We start from the raw sequence: 15,092 nt of genomic DNA on the forward strand, positions 1-15,092 counted from the left end.
ATCTTCACATATTTCTAGTGTTAAGGTAATGTTAATCTTGGTGCCATCACAGAGTTACAGGATTCTTATCAAATCAAAAGAATAAAGAACACAAGCTCAGAAATCCATGGTTATAGAATCTGTGTTACCAACCAATCGATCATGAGACTTGATTGTTAATCTCAAGAAGATTTTTAAAGATGAGGCAGTCTTTTATTGTCATAGTTACAACAATAATTCTTAAAACTATGATTTCAACTAGATGTTAGCTCTTTATAACTGATGGCTACTCCCAAAATGATGTACCCAAAAGGTTCACTTGCTTGCTGTTCAATAACAAATGTCCCATTAAGCAGCATTCAAATGTATTAGTCTATTCTCATGCTGTTAGTAAAGACATACCTGAGGCTAGATAATTTATAAAGAAAAGAGGTTTAATGGACTCACAGTTCCACATGGCTGGGGAAGCCTCACAATTATAGCAGAAGACCAAGGAGGAAAAAAAGGATGTCTTACCTGGCATCAAGCAAGAAGGCATATCAGGGCAAGTTCCCCTCATACAACCATCAGATCTCATGAGACTTATTCACTATCATGAGAACAGCACAGGAAAAACCCAACCCCATGATTCAATTACTTTCCACCAGGCCCCTCCCAGGACACATGGTGATTATTACAGTTCAAGGTGAGATTTGGGTGGGGACACAAAGCCAAATCCTATTACGTATATTCAGAGTTCTCCTCTAATGTGGAGTTTCACTTTTTGTGGCTTCAGTTACCTATAGCCAACTACAGTACAAGAATATTAAGTGAAAAATTCCAGAAATAAACAAGTCATAAGTTTTAAACTGCATGTCACTCTAAGTAGCATAATGAAATCTCACGCCATCCTGCTGCATCCTGCCCAGGTTGTGAATCCTCCTTTTGCCCAGGACACTCGCTGCCCATGAGTCACTTATGAACCATCTCAGTTATCAGGTCAGCTGTTGCATTAGCACTATGCTTCTGTTAAAGTCACTCTTATTTTCCTTAATAATAGCGTCAAAATACAAGAGTAGTGATGCTGGTAATTTGGATCTGCCAAAGAGAAGCCATTAAGTGCTTCCTTTCAGTGAAAACATGAAAGTTCTCAACTTAATAAGGAAAGAAAGAAATCTTATGCTGAGGTTGTCAAGATTTACAGTACAATATGAATCTTCTACCTATGAAATTGTGAAAAAGGAAAAATAAATTTATGCCTGTTTTGCTGTCACACCTCAGATTGCATAAGTAATGGGTGCAGTACATGATTAGTGCCTAATTAAGATGGAAATTAATTAAAAAATTGTTTGTTGGTGGAAGACATAAACAGGAACATGTTCCAACCTATTACATCAGGTTCAGTACTATCTGTGGTTTCAGGCATCTACTGAGGACCTTGGAATGTATGCCTCATGGCTAAGGAAGGAATATCATGTGTGCAATGACACTCCAGTAGCAAAGAGCACACCCAACACCCAAGTCTTGGTTTCAAGATACTGTTACCCAATAAAAGAAGCAGGGCTATTTAAAGAATTGACTGATTCTATGGATGGAGAAAGAAATTACAAGTGGAACCTGGAATATTTTACTGTGCCAAAAAGTCAGAAATTGCTCACAAAACAATGAGAGAAATGCCAACTAAAATATAGGAAAGGATTGAATGAAAAAGTACAAAAACTTTCAATCATATAGTCATAATAGATTCAGACAAAAATCATTAATGGATGCTGAAATAATTGTATGAAGACTTCTTGGGACACTTAAATACTTTCAATGTAGTGCTCGATCATTTATTTGGTTTTAAAAAGAAAATGGCATCTTTACAATGGAGAATCCTGACACCTTAATCTAGTGAGCAAAATTAACATCACCAGTGGACATAAATCATATACATATTTCCTAACAAAAACAAACAACCTGAATTTACGTGAGGAAACAGGCAAATCAAAATTGAGATTCATTTCACGAAACAACTGGCCTATACAATTAAAAATGTTAATGTATAAAAGCAAAAGCAGCTAGGGAAATCTTCTAAATTAAAGAATATTAAAGTGATACGAATTCAATGCAATGTGCGATACTGGCTTGGATCCTGGACTAAGAGAAATTGTTATAAAGAATGTTATTGGGATAGCTGGTAAAATCTGAATATAGATTATATGTTCAAAGATAATATTTTATAAATGCTAAATTATATGAATTTAATAGTTACGTGGTGGCTAGGTAAAAGAATGTCCTTGTTCTTGGGAAATGCACAGTGAAGTATTCTGTGGTAAAGAGTCTTTAAGTCTGAAACTTACTCTCAAATGTTTTAGTGATTTAGCTAGAATTATAATTATATATATATATATATATATGATAAAACAAATGTGGAAAGTGTAAATAGTTGGTGAATCTACGTACATAAAGGATATACAAAGGATATACAGAAATAAGGAATGTGGGTTGTTGAGAGGAATGAAGTACTACTATTGTTTCACTACTTTTGACTGGCAAATCCCTTAAAGAAATGTTGTTTTAGGCTCATAAGTTGTATTACTTTTTCCAGTGTACTACAGTATACTATTTGGAGAGTAATATATATATTCTGTAGTAACATATACATATACACATTATGTATATTACTATGTACTATATATAGCAAATATAAAATATACTACAGTATCCTAGGAGAGTAAAATTTATTTAACCACATTACTTTTTTACTGCATTGCGTACATTACACACCATACTTCCGATAATATGTTTGCATTGTTGGTACTTCTTTCTGGTAGGTCTTTCCTCCCCTCCTCAGTCTCAGCTGAAATAGAACCTCCTCTCCAATCCTATACTGTCTTCCCCAGAAGGCTGGGTCTCCTTCTCTTCTGCTACCATAAATCTTTGTATTACGCTCTGACATTGCCATTTTTATGTCTGCCTTATACTTACCTGCTTTCAAATGATGTTTCTAGACTGCTCTCAAACATTCCCCCTATTCCCCACTCATAGTTTTGAAAGGGAGTGTGGGATTTATTTTACTTCAAATTATATAGCCTCCCTCTCCCTTCTCTCTGCTTGCCACTTCTCATAATATCACAAGAGTTAAGATCTGCAGGTTTTGGTATAAGTCTTACCCCACTTCAAATGCTGGCTCCAAAACCAGCCAGGCTTTCAATATTACATTCTCTGGGTCTCTGTTTTCTTACCATTAAAATGGTAAACTGTATTCATAGTGTCTTAGTGAGCATTATGTAAGTTAATGAATGCAAAATTTAGCATGACAATTAGTGAAAAACCACTAAGTGAATATTAACCTGCTAATACCACCACCACCATTACCATTATCATCATCATAATTATCATCACTATCATCACCATCAACATCATCAATGTCACAGAAGCATAGTAGCTGTCAGGTGCCACAAAGTCAGAACAACTGATGATGTGCAATGTCTTGGTTGCTAAAGTTAAAGATTACTTAATGAAGTATTAACCATATTTAACTCTTATGACCAAAATTTCAGAAACTCTCATGAAGGAAAAGTCACAATAATTTTTAGCACTGAATTCACCAAAAGCATCCATTAATTTCTTTTTTTTTTTTTTTTTTTAGACAGAATCTTGCTCTGTTGCTCAGGCTAGAGTGCAGTGGCACAGTCTCTGCTCACTGCAACCTCCACCTCCTGAGTTCAAGTCCTTTTCCTGCCTTAGCCTCCTGAGCAGCTGGGACTACAGGTATGTGACACCATGCCCAGCTAATTTTTGTATTTTTAGTAGAGACAGGGTTTTGCCATGTTGGCCAAACAGGTCTCAAACTCCTGACTTCAGCTGATCCGACTGCCTGAGCCTCCCAAAGTGCTGGGATTACAGGCGTGAGCCACCATGTCCAGCCCATTCATTCTTAACCTAATTAATTTACCTTAACTTTAACAATCATATGTTTCTCAGAAGTGGAGAAATGTATTAACCAAATATAATATGACTTGTGTATCACTTGATCCATCCTTTTAGGCACCATCTATTGAGCACCTACTATGTACCAGGTACTCTTCTAGATGTTATCAACATTGCAATAAATAAAGTGGTTAAATTCCATGCTCTCATGAAACAAACTCCAACAGAGATGGGAGACATAGTCATTCCATTAAAAATACACTGTATATTATATATTAGTTTCAAAAGCAAAGACAAAAGAGTAAGGAGATAGAGAATAATAAGGAAGCTGCTATTTAAATGACATCAGAGAAGGCCTCTCAGATAAGGTATCATTTTTGAAATTTCTGATTAAATTCATTTTCTCATATTTTAAATAACATAGGACATTAAGTGTAACAATATACACCAAACTCATACCTTTAATTGCATTAAATCTTGCCCAAGATCAAATATTTAAATAGAAGAGCATAATTATTGATTATGGATGAATTCCAGTTCACAGGTATACCTAGGGTTTTCAAGAATATATTGGAATACACTCCAATTGTAATTAGTTCTGTAATATGAAGTACCACTTGTTTTTCGGTGAAACAAGGAAGCCAGCCTGAGGCAACTAGTTTACACTAACCTGAGCTACATTTAGGCAATTTCTGGGAAGTAGTTTATTCCAGACTCATTTATCAGTCTACAAATACCCTTCTCCTCTGAGTTTGGTGTCTGTTCAATATGCTAATGGTTAGAAGTACTCTTCTGTAATTAGAGTATGGCAGGCCATTTCTTTTTCTCTTCCCCACCCACTTTTTTGTTATCCTTCATTTCAAATATACTAAAAGCTCCTAAAAGCCTCTACTTTGAAAAAAAAATAACATATATGATTCTAATTTTGAGAGTCCTATCACATTATATAAAAGATCCCATATTTCATTTGGTAGTGGACACATTGTCCAGATTCATCTTCAAGAATGCAAGAGCTTTTCTCCCAGCTAAATCGTGCTGGAAGTGCTTCCAGCAGAGTCCTCAGCTATCAATCTCTTTTGGAAGTGCCTTGGTTGAAGAGAACTAACTGCCTTTCCCAAGGTAATGCCCTTTCCCTGAACTTCTTGCATCTAGGAATTGGTAAATACAATACTATCAAGGCCCAGTCTCCTCGCCTAGCTCAGGATAACTCTGAGTGAGATGGGTATCCTCTGGAGAGTTTGAGCAGATGAGTGACAGAATATAATGACTGTTTCAAAGCTCTCTGGCCAAGTAGACAACAACCAAATGACTTCTTTGCTGTATAGGTAGTAGCCTAGGTGGAAGCAAAGAACTGTTTATGTTTTTAATGATTTTCTAACAGAGTGGCCAATATCATGCTTCCCAAATATAATCTCTAAGTTTGTAGCCTCAAATTTTGGAGGATTCAGGTAGAAAAGAGCAATTTGCTGAACATAGCTTTATGGAGTTTTCCTTCAGAAAATGTGGCACTCACCCATTCGAAGACAATCCAGAGAAGCTTGGCCCCAGTTCCCTGTATATGAGGACTCGATATAGTAACAGTGACCATGGAAAGGAATCCATGCTGTGTGATCTGACTCCGGACACCTGCCAGGCAGTTGTGGGGGTTCAGTAGCAGGGATTTCTGTTAATAAAAACACATTTTAAATAAAGAAAAACCTGAAGCTTTGAAAAAAAAAAAGAAAGAAAATAAATTTAATGGCTTCCATTAAAGACCTAATGGATGCAGGAGGGTGAGTCCCCTCGTATCTCCACTTAATTCAACCATGCACCCCTCACAAAAAAAAAAAAATGTATCCTGGAGAATAACAATGGATACCACAAACTCAATCAAGCACTACTAGCTCAAATATGGCACCTTTGCTAGCATATATGACAATGACCTCAGGCACCTGGTATGTGACCATTCATCTGTCAAATACATTATTTCTAACCACACCAAAAGCAATCAGAAAGAACTTTCATTCACTTGAAATGGACAATAGTATACATTTGCAATCTTGTCTAAGGGCTATGTTAACTCTTCTGTTCTGTCACTATATAGTCTAAGAGATCTTGATGACTAGGATATCACAGAAAACTCCATTAGTCCTCCATATCTAAGATGTCATGGCAATTGGACTAACAAGAAAAAAAGAGGCAAGTACATTGCAGACCTAGGTAAAATATATGCACACTAGAGGATGGGAAATAAACTCTATAGAGATTCAGGGCCTGACATATTAGCAACATTTTCAGAAGTCCCATGGCCTTGAGTATTTTGGGATATCCCTTCCAAAGAAAAGACAAATTATTGCAATTTGTACTTTCTATCATGAAGGGAGCACCTTGCCTAATAGTGTTTCCATGTTCTAGAGGCAGTATAGTCCACTGCCAGTAGTACAGCACCAAATTACATGCCAGGTAGCATGAAAGGCTGCTAATTTTAAGTAAAGACCAAAGCAATAAAAGAATTTACAGAAATTCAGACTGTGGTGCAAGTGGTCCTTCCTTGATTAATATAAACTGCCAGTATGACATAGCATTAATCTATGATGGGAAAAAGTGGCATGTGGTATTTATTGAAAGCCCAATGGAAGAATCACAATGCAGATGCCTAGGGTTGTGGAGTAAAGCTATGCCATCTACAGCAGATACATCTTTTGAAAAACAGGTCCTGTTTTGCTACTGGGTCCTGGTAAAAGTGCAGTGCCTGATTATGAACACCAAGTAATCATGAAGCCTGAACTGCTCATTATGAGCTGGGTAATATCAGACAACAAGATGGGTGCAGGATCTATACAGCCTGAGATGAAAGTAGTACATTCAAGATTAAGCATTAACAGCAGCAGACAACACAAGCAGGTAGCTTAGATCCTGAAGTCGTAGCTATTAATGCTATAGCTCTTGACTATCATCTCATAACTATCAAAAAAGGGGGAACCCCTTCTATCCAATAAACAGAAGAGGATAAAAATCCAAATTTGGTGCTTTAGGACATTGGTTTTGACAAGGGTTATTTTTTTTAGTAAGACCTCAAAGCATAGGCAATAGACAAATGGGATTACATCAAGCTAAAGAGGATCTGCGTAGCAGAGGAAACAATCAAGAAAGTGAAAATATAACCTGTAGAATAATACAAAATGTTTGCAAACTATCCATGTGACCAGGGACTAACATCCAGAATATACAAGTAACTCAAACAACCCAACAGCAAATAGTAATAATTTGATTAAAAAGTGGGCAAATAATCCGAATAGACATTCTCAACAGAAGACATACAAATGTCCAACAGGTATATGAAAAGGTGCACAAGATCACTAATCACCACGGAAATGCAAATCAAGACACAATTAGATATCTCACTACAATTAAAATGACTATTAACAAAAAGACAAAAAGATAACAGATACTGACGAGGATGCGGAGAAAGGGGAACACTAGTGCACTGTGGGTGAGAATGCATATTAGTATAGAAACTATGGAGAACAACATGGAGGTTACTCAAAAAGCTAAAATTGTATCTACCATATGATTCACCAATTCACTAAATATATATATATTTATATATCCCCAAAAGAAAGGAAATCAGTATATTGAAGAGATATCTGCACTTTGTGTTTACTGCAGCACTATTCATAATAGCCAAGATATAGAATCAACATGAGGGTCCATCAACAGATGAATGGACAAAGAAAATGCTACACACACACACACACACACACACAATTTATACACACACATATATATAGCATATACACACATGCACACCATATTCATTGCATGGTTTTACAGGCCTGCCACATATGAGTTAAGCCATCTCTTTTCATTCAATATTTCTCTTCCTTTCAGACTTACTAAAGCAACTTAGCCACAAAAAGTAATGTATTTACACTTCTATATAGAAACAACAATGAGCTGAATATATGGTTTTACTTGTATGTAATGTTAAAGCACAATGTGCTAAATTTAAAATAAAGATTTATAATAAAATGATCAGTAAAAAATGGAACATATGCAATGGTGTATTATTCAGCCATAAAAATAATAAAATTCTGTCATTTGCAGCAACATGGATTGATCTGGAGGACATTATGTTAAATGAAATAAGACAGGTACAGAAAGGCAAATACCAAATGCTCTCACACATACATGGGAATTAAAAATGTTGATCTCATGAAGGTAGGGAGAAGAATAACAGACCAGAACCTGGAAAAAATTGGGAAAGGGGACATAAAAAGTGATTGATAAATGGGTAAAAATATACAGTTAGAAGGACAGGTTCTAGTGTTCAATAGGACAGTAGGATACTTAAAAATAATTTATTGTATATTTGAGAATAGTTAGAAGAGAAATTTTGGAATGTTTCCAACACAAAAAAAGATAAATGTTTAAGGTTATGGATATTCTAATTATCCTGATTTAATCATTACACATTGCATGCATGAATGAAAATATCATAAGTGTTCCATAAATACATATAATTATTATGTATCGATTTTGAAAACAAAAATCATTTGGATTAAAGATGGGCTGGCTTGGTATGTGTGTGCAAGTCAGAAATGGATGAAGGCCATATTATAGGCTGACTTTGAGTTGGCCCTTAACAACAGTGACTAGGAGAAATCCTCTTAATAGGTAAAGCTATGGCAGTGCATGTGGTGAGCTCTTTATGGAGCTCTCTATGTAGAAAAGGAAGTGTCCTGTGGTTAGAATATGCATGGGTTCGTGAGCAGTGGCAAACAGCTTGACTGGGAGGTTAAGGGTAGGAAAAAAAAATTGAAAGGTCAGAAATATAAGGTCTGGGGTAGAGGGATTTGCATGGACCTATAGTAATGGGAGTGAAATACAAAGATTTTTGTATCAAATGTTAACATCTATCAGAGAGCACCTACCATGGAAGAGGCATCAAATACCAAGCTAGGCAATATGAGTTGGCCACTTCACACCAGCCAGTCTTTCTCATTGGCCTCCCTAGTGCTAGCACAACATACATAAAGGTAAAATAGCTATATTTTCAGGAGTAGAAGTTTTGCATGAGCTCAACAGGATAGCCCTCCACTTACCGAGGCTAGTAAGTGACTGGTTCAATCAAATATGCAATCTGCTATAAATAGAAAACGATACAAATTCTCTGGAATTGCACCATCTCTACAGGAGATCAAACAGTCTCTTGGTGATTGGACCTTTCATCTTGGAAGAGGCAGTAATTCATTTTTATAAGAATAGACACATGTTCTAGGTGCAGATTTGGCTTTTCTGCTAGCCCTTCAGTCAGCACCACGACTTGAAGACTTACAGAGGTATGATTTACCAGTGTGGGATCCTACATGATAGAGCATCAAATCAAGGGATTCACATTAAAGAAAGGAGGTTAGAGAGTAGCTAGCTGGTACCTGACCACTGGATCACAGATTATATCCACATATCACACAAACCAAAATCTGCTGACCTGAGGGAGCAATGGAATGGCCTGTCGAAGGCACAGCTGAAGTGCCAGCTTGAAGATGACATTGTCAATGCGGGGCTCTAACCTCCCAAATGCACTGTACCCTCTAAATCAATTATTTTTATATGGTGTTGTATCCCAAGTGCTTGAACTGATATGTGGAAACAAGAGTGGTCCCACTTATCACCACTCCCAGTGACCCACTTAGGTAATTTGTGCTTCTCATACCTGCAACTCTTGGAGCTGCATAGCTTGAAGTTCTGTTTCCCAAAGAAAAAATGCTTCCACCAGGGAATATGGGAAAATTCTAGTTGTCATATAAGCTTTGGCTGACACTTAGGCATTTCAGGTTCCTCATAGAAAGTGACCACCTTAAAATAAAAAGGGTCACAATCTTGGTGGTGGCAACTAACCCTGAAAGAAAGCAGGGATCCTTATATATAAGGGGGGCGGGCAGAAAGAAATACGTTTGGCACCCATGTGGTCTATTTGTCTAAGTCTGATGATAAATGGACAAGTGTAGCTATGGCTTGAAGAGGTCATGGTGACCAGAGGCTCAGGATGGTCACAGCCAGGCCACTTGGGAAAGCCACCAAGACCAGGAGATGATGAGGAAAATCTATAGTGGATAGTGAAGAAGCAAGATGATAAACATAATTTTAGACCTTGCAACTAGCTATTTCAGCAGGGGTACTAGTTTAACCCATCAACCTTATTCTTACAGGATTCTGCCAGCAAAAGAAACCTGTGAGGATCCTGGAAGATTGATTTTCAGTATGTATATGAAGATTTTCAGTATATATATGAAGATATGTATCAGAGTGTTATAAGCAGTAGACTAGAATATTCACTGGTATTCTGCCAAAATGTCCCTTTAAGAATGAAGGTCTTATTTTACCAGCTTCTGGAAGTGCTGACAGCTGTCAGCCCTTAGCTGTCAGCCCTTTTTGTTGTGTCTTGGCTGAAAAGCACATCCTTGCTCAAGGTCACGGCTTCTCTCTGGGTACAGCAAATAAAGACTGATATCTTGGGGTTATAAAGGATGGACCACTTTGCCCCAAGTCATGACAATCCCCAAGAGCCATCCAGTCTCAGACTTTCCTCAGGGAATATCTATGACTTTGGTTAGACTGCATCACAGCCCACTTTCCCCCTCTTCCCAATTCTGCTTCCTTCTCTTCCATTCTATAAGTACTGTTTCCAAGAGAATTCCCTAATAAGCTTTCTGCTCACTAATATTTATGTTATTTCAGGGGACCTAATCTATGAAACCACTGATGGTGTCATGTCAAGTAAATTCATGCTCTGAGCCAAAAATCAAGAGACTCTTGTTCTAGTCATATGTTTGCTTTTAATGTGTTGATTTCCCCCAGGCAAGTCAATAAACTACACAACCTTTATTTTTAATCATCACATTTACTGAGAAAGGAAAGAAATTGCTGTGGTTCTTAGTCTAGGACTCATCACATTTACTGAGAAAGGAAAGAAATTGCTGTGGTTCTTAGCCTAGGACTAAGTACAGAATACCTGTACTTAAGTTCCTGAGTGGCTGTTAATTGGTTTTCTGACCTTGAGAATAACAATCCAAGCCTTTTGTCCTAACTGTAAAATGAGAAGTAGACTAAATGATTTTTAGTGCTCTTTCCAGCTCTAATAGCCTGTGGGTCTAAATATATAAATCCCACAATCATTATTTCTGTAACATAGCATTTAAGAGGACATTTTTCCATTTTATGAATAACCTTGTTGTCAAGAAAAAAAATTTTAAGTCTTGATGCTCATCTCTGACTTTATTCTTTATCTCTTTGTTCCTTTTTTTTTTTTTTGACATTTTAAAATCCTTCTTAGATATGTACTTTTTTTTTCCTATTCCTAGAAAGATGTGCAAATAATGGGAAAACAACATGAGTATAGCATTGATATAAAACTCTTAGCTTAATCTTAAACACTTCATCTTTTCTGCTTTTTCTCCTTTTTTTACCATCTCTATTGTATTGTGGGGACTTTCTACCTTGGTTTTCTTTTTCTATATTCATCAAGTGTTTACTACTAGAGTTCTTCAGAAATATTGTCAAGTTTCACCAAATTCTTTCCTTCTACTGATACCCTTTCTCAACTACCTTCCTGCTCCACTCCATTCAATTTGCTTGTCTTTCTGGTCATTACCACAGAGCTTGCCCCAAACTAGTCCTTTTCCTTTCCTATCTCTACTCTCATCTAAATGATCCCACACGTTTTCACAAAGAAGACAAGAGATGTCAACACATTGCAACAGGAGCAATTAGAAATGGGCTTGACGGCTGGCTTGTGTCATTCTGGACATCTGAAGAGGAGTCAAAAATAGAAATGAGCTGAGTCTGTTTATGGCTTAGTGCTGCCAAAGGAGTCTTCTCAGTTAGTTCTCCAAGGCTATATTTTCTGAGTCATCTTTCACAGCTCACAGGCCAAAACTCATAACTCATATGCTGTGTTCTCCATCAAGACAGAGTTAATGTCACAAAGTGGTTTCTCTCCAAATGAAGATCTTTACTCATGTCCTGACGGACAGCCCACAGAGTCTGTGAAATGAAGGGCATATTGTTCACCTATGACAAAGTTGCAGTGAAAACCTAAACCATACAGTACCTCCCAATGAAAGTTAACTCATCTTCTCATTCTTATCTCTCCAAACCAATATTGTACTTAAAAATGAACCATGTTAAAAAGACAGATATATTGGCATGGTTCACAGACTCCAAGCTATGTGAAATGGTGACTTCATGGAAGAATGGGAAAGTGAGAAACCATGGGGTCCCTGGGTTAATGTCTCCAAGGCTTGTTACCTTCTGGAGTTTTGTTTACTTTTTATCGTTCCATGAATGTCAAAGATAGTGGTAGTGGTTCTGAATCTTGCCACTAAATTGGACTGAATCAGTGAGAGGTTAAAACCCAAATCTTTTAAGCTAACACACTATGATTTTGAGCTTTCTTCTTTCTGTGAGCCCCTAAATGCCAAAGTTGTCAGCTGCCTCCCTAGTGTTAACTATTATTAACCATGCCCTATTTCCAATTCCTGGGTCTTAGATAGCTTTACAATAAAAACATATTCCTGTCTTCAATGCATGAGGTCACTACACTAAGCCAGAATTGTTTTCTTTGTGTCTTCCTCTCTCCCTTCCTTCATTTCTTTCTTTGGTTTAAAGAATAGCTTATACTTGCAAAGGCTATAATAATGGTGTCACCAGAGATGGTAACTATATTAGTCCATTTTCATACTATTATGAAGAAATACCCAAGACTGGGCAATACATAAAGAAAAAGAGGTTTAATGGACTCACAGTTCCACATGGCTGGGAGGCCTCACAATCATGGCAGAAAACAAAGAAGGAACAAAGGCATGTCTTAGATGGTGGCAGGCAAGAGAGTGTGTGCAGGGAAACTGCCCCTTATAAAAACCATCAGATCTTGTGAGGCTTATTCACTATCAAGAGAACAACATGGGAAAAACCCATCACTGTGATTCAATTACCTCCCACTAGCTCCCTACTACAACATGTGGAGATTATGGGAGCTACAATTCAAGATGAGATTTGGGTGGGGACACAGCAAAACCACATCAGTTACTAATTATAGGGTTTTGACTAAGCAAGGGTGGGGCATGGGAGCTTATTGATACACATAAATCACAGCCCATTCCACCTACTCTGTTGTTCAATTGATCTCTGAACGCTGACAAGGAGCTGGGATGCTACATTAATGCCACAGTTGATGCTAACAAAAAAAATAAGGATCCTGGCTATGATATTTCTTGAAGTGAAGGAAATATTTACTGTCTGCATCGAAGCTTTTTTGTTCTTTAAATATTGCTCCCCAAGCCTGCTGACTTTATAAGAGAAAGCAGGTTGGAAAGGCTGTTTCTCATATTCAAGGCTTTCAAAATAAGTCAAGATGGGAATAGTAGTGCCACCAAGGGATGTTGGTAAGCAGTAACTAATAAAAGCCAGGATAAAACACCTGGCACATGGACAATGCTGGGTTTATCACCATCAACCTAAAGTTAATATATATTGGCTGCAATGTTGATTTAAATGACAGGGGAGGTACTCCATTACAACCAACTTTTCAAAATTTGTACTGTGCTTGTTCAATGTATTTTGGCCACAGTATGTAACATAAGGTGTTAGAAAAGTTTACATGTGTTACTTGCTGAAATACTTTGGACTGTCAGTTATACTGAAAACATGCTGTCTGCAAAAACAAAGATGATGGGTGAACCAATGCATTCCTTAACACTACCAGCATAACATATCCTCAGCTCTGCAAGGGGAAATGATTGCAATTCCCTCAACTACTAAGAAGAAACCATGGTCAATGGAGCATCACTATGGGTACACCAAATGATGTTAGCAGTCTCCATCACTCCACCATCCACCCCTAACTCTGTGGAAATGCACTGTGCTATTAACCACATGAAAGGCATGTTTAAGAAAAAAAACGATGACAGAACATCATATCCTGGAAAATCAGGAGGTGTAACATTTCCAGGCACCATGTTCCCATATGAAATAATCACAGGGTGCCCCCTTTTGATGTTATTTTGGCTTTATGCCTTACACAACAATGATATAGCATGTTTTAGAAGAGGGATTAGAGTTTCTTTATAAATATTGTTGGCTGAGTGTGGTGGGTCACATCTGTAATCTCAAGACTTTGGGAGGCTGAGGCAGGAGGCTCAGGCTAAGTTTGAGATCAACCTGGGGCACATAGTGAGACCCTGTCTCTACAAAAAGTAAATTAGCCAGGCACAGTGGCACATGACAATTGTCCAGGTTACTCAGGAGGTGGAGGCAGAAGGATGGATTGAGCCCAAGAGGTTGAGGCTGCAGTGAGCCAGGATAACATCACTGCACTTCAGCCTGTGTGATAGAGCAAGACTCTGTCTCAAAAATAATAAATAAATAAAATAAATAAATATTTGTCAGCCAGGCATGATCACTATATAATAAATTTATTATAACATGTAAATATTATAATAAATATATAGAAATTTATAATAATAAATTTATTTATAATAATATAAATTTAATACAAATCACCTGAAATCAAGAGTTCAAGACCAGCCTGGACAACATGGTAAAATACAAAATTAATAATAAAAATTAACACAAAAATTAGCTGGGCATGATATGGTATGCCTATAATCCCAGCTACTTGGAAGGCTGAAGCAGGAGAATCACTTGAACCCAGGAGGCAGAGATTGCAGTGAGCCAAGATCGTGCCACTGCACTCCAGCCTGGGTAACAAGAGCAAAACTCCATCTCAAAAAAAAAATAAAAAATTGTCAGCAGCCCAACATGCTATGGCACAACATGTGTAATAGTAAATCATTGCATTCATACATATGTATAAGGCATAAGAGTTTCAAATGCCTACAAATATATTCTTATTTAATTAAACTCTCAATATCTTTTAGGATCTTACAAACAAAAGATCTTGCACACAAAAGTACAACATCAAATCGAAGCATTATTAGCTCCAACCAGCAAATGATGAAAAGTAAGGCAAGGGGTGTAAAGTAACATTCCAAGGTCACAAGCTGACAGATTTGAGAAAAGGTTAGCAAGAAACAGCAGACAGAAATACTACCAAGATGGTAAAGGTCAGATACTGAATAACTCAATTATCAGAAATAATGAATACATAAAGGAAAAATTTTAAGCCTCTACTAACTCAGAAGCCTCAATGCTGTTAACCGCTTCTACAACTTCACCAC

At 37.2% G+C, this 15,092-nt stretch overlaps 1 long non-coding RNA gene across 1 annotated transcript in view; it reads right to left on the reverse strand.

Moving 5' to 3' along the window:
• The window catches only part of LOC141580838 (uncharacterized), a 340,084-nt gene that overhangs the window by 46,018 nt on the left and 278,974 nt on the right, over positions 1-15,092 (reverse strand). Inside the window, exon 3 of the long non-coding RNA XR_012513211.1 lies at positions 5,387-5,536. This is a non-coding gene — a long non-coding RNA (uncharacterized LOC141580838). The remainder of the gene's footprint in view (positions 1-5,386; positions 5,537-15,092) is intronic.

This window comes from Saimiri boliviensis, chromosome 13 (genome assembly GCF_048565385.1).
Source record: "Saimiri boliviensis isolate mSaiBol1 chromosome 13, mSaiBol1.pri, whole genome shotgun sequence".
NCBI classification, from domain to species: domain Eukaryota; kingdom Metazoa; phylum Chordata; class Mammalia; order Primates; family Cebidae; genus Saimiri; species Saimiri boliviensis.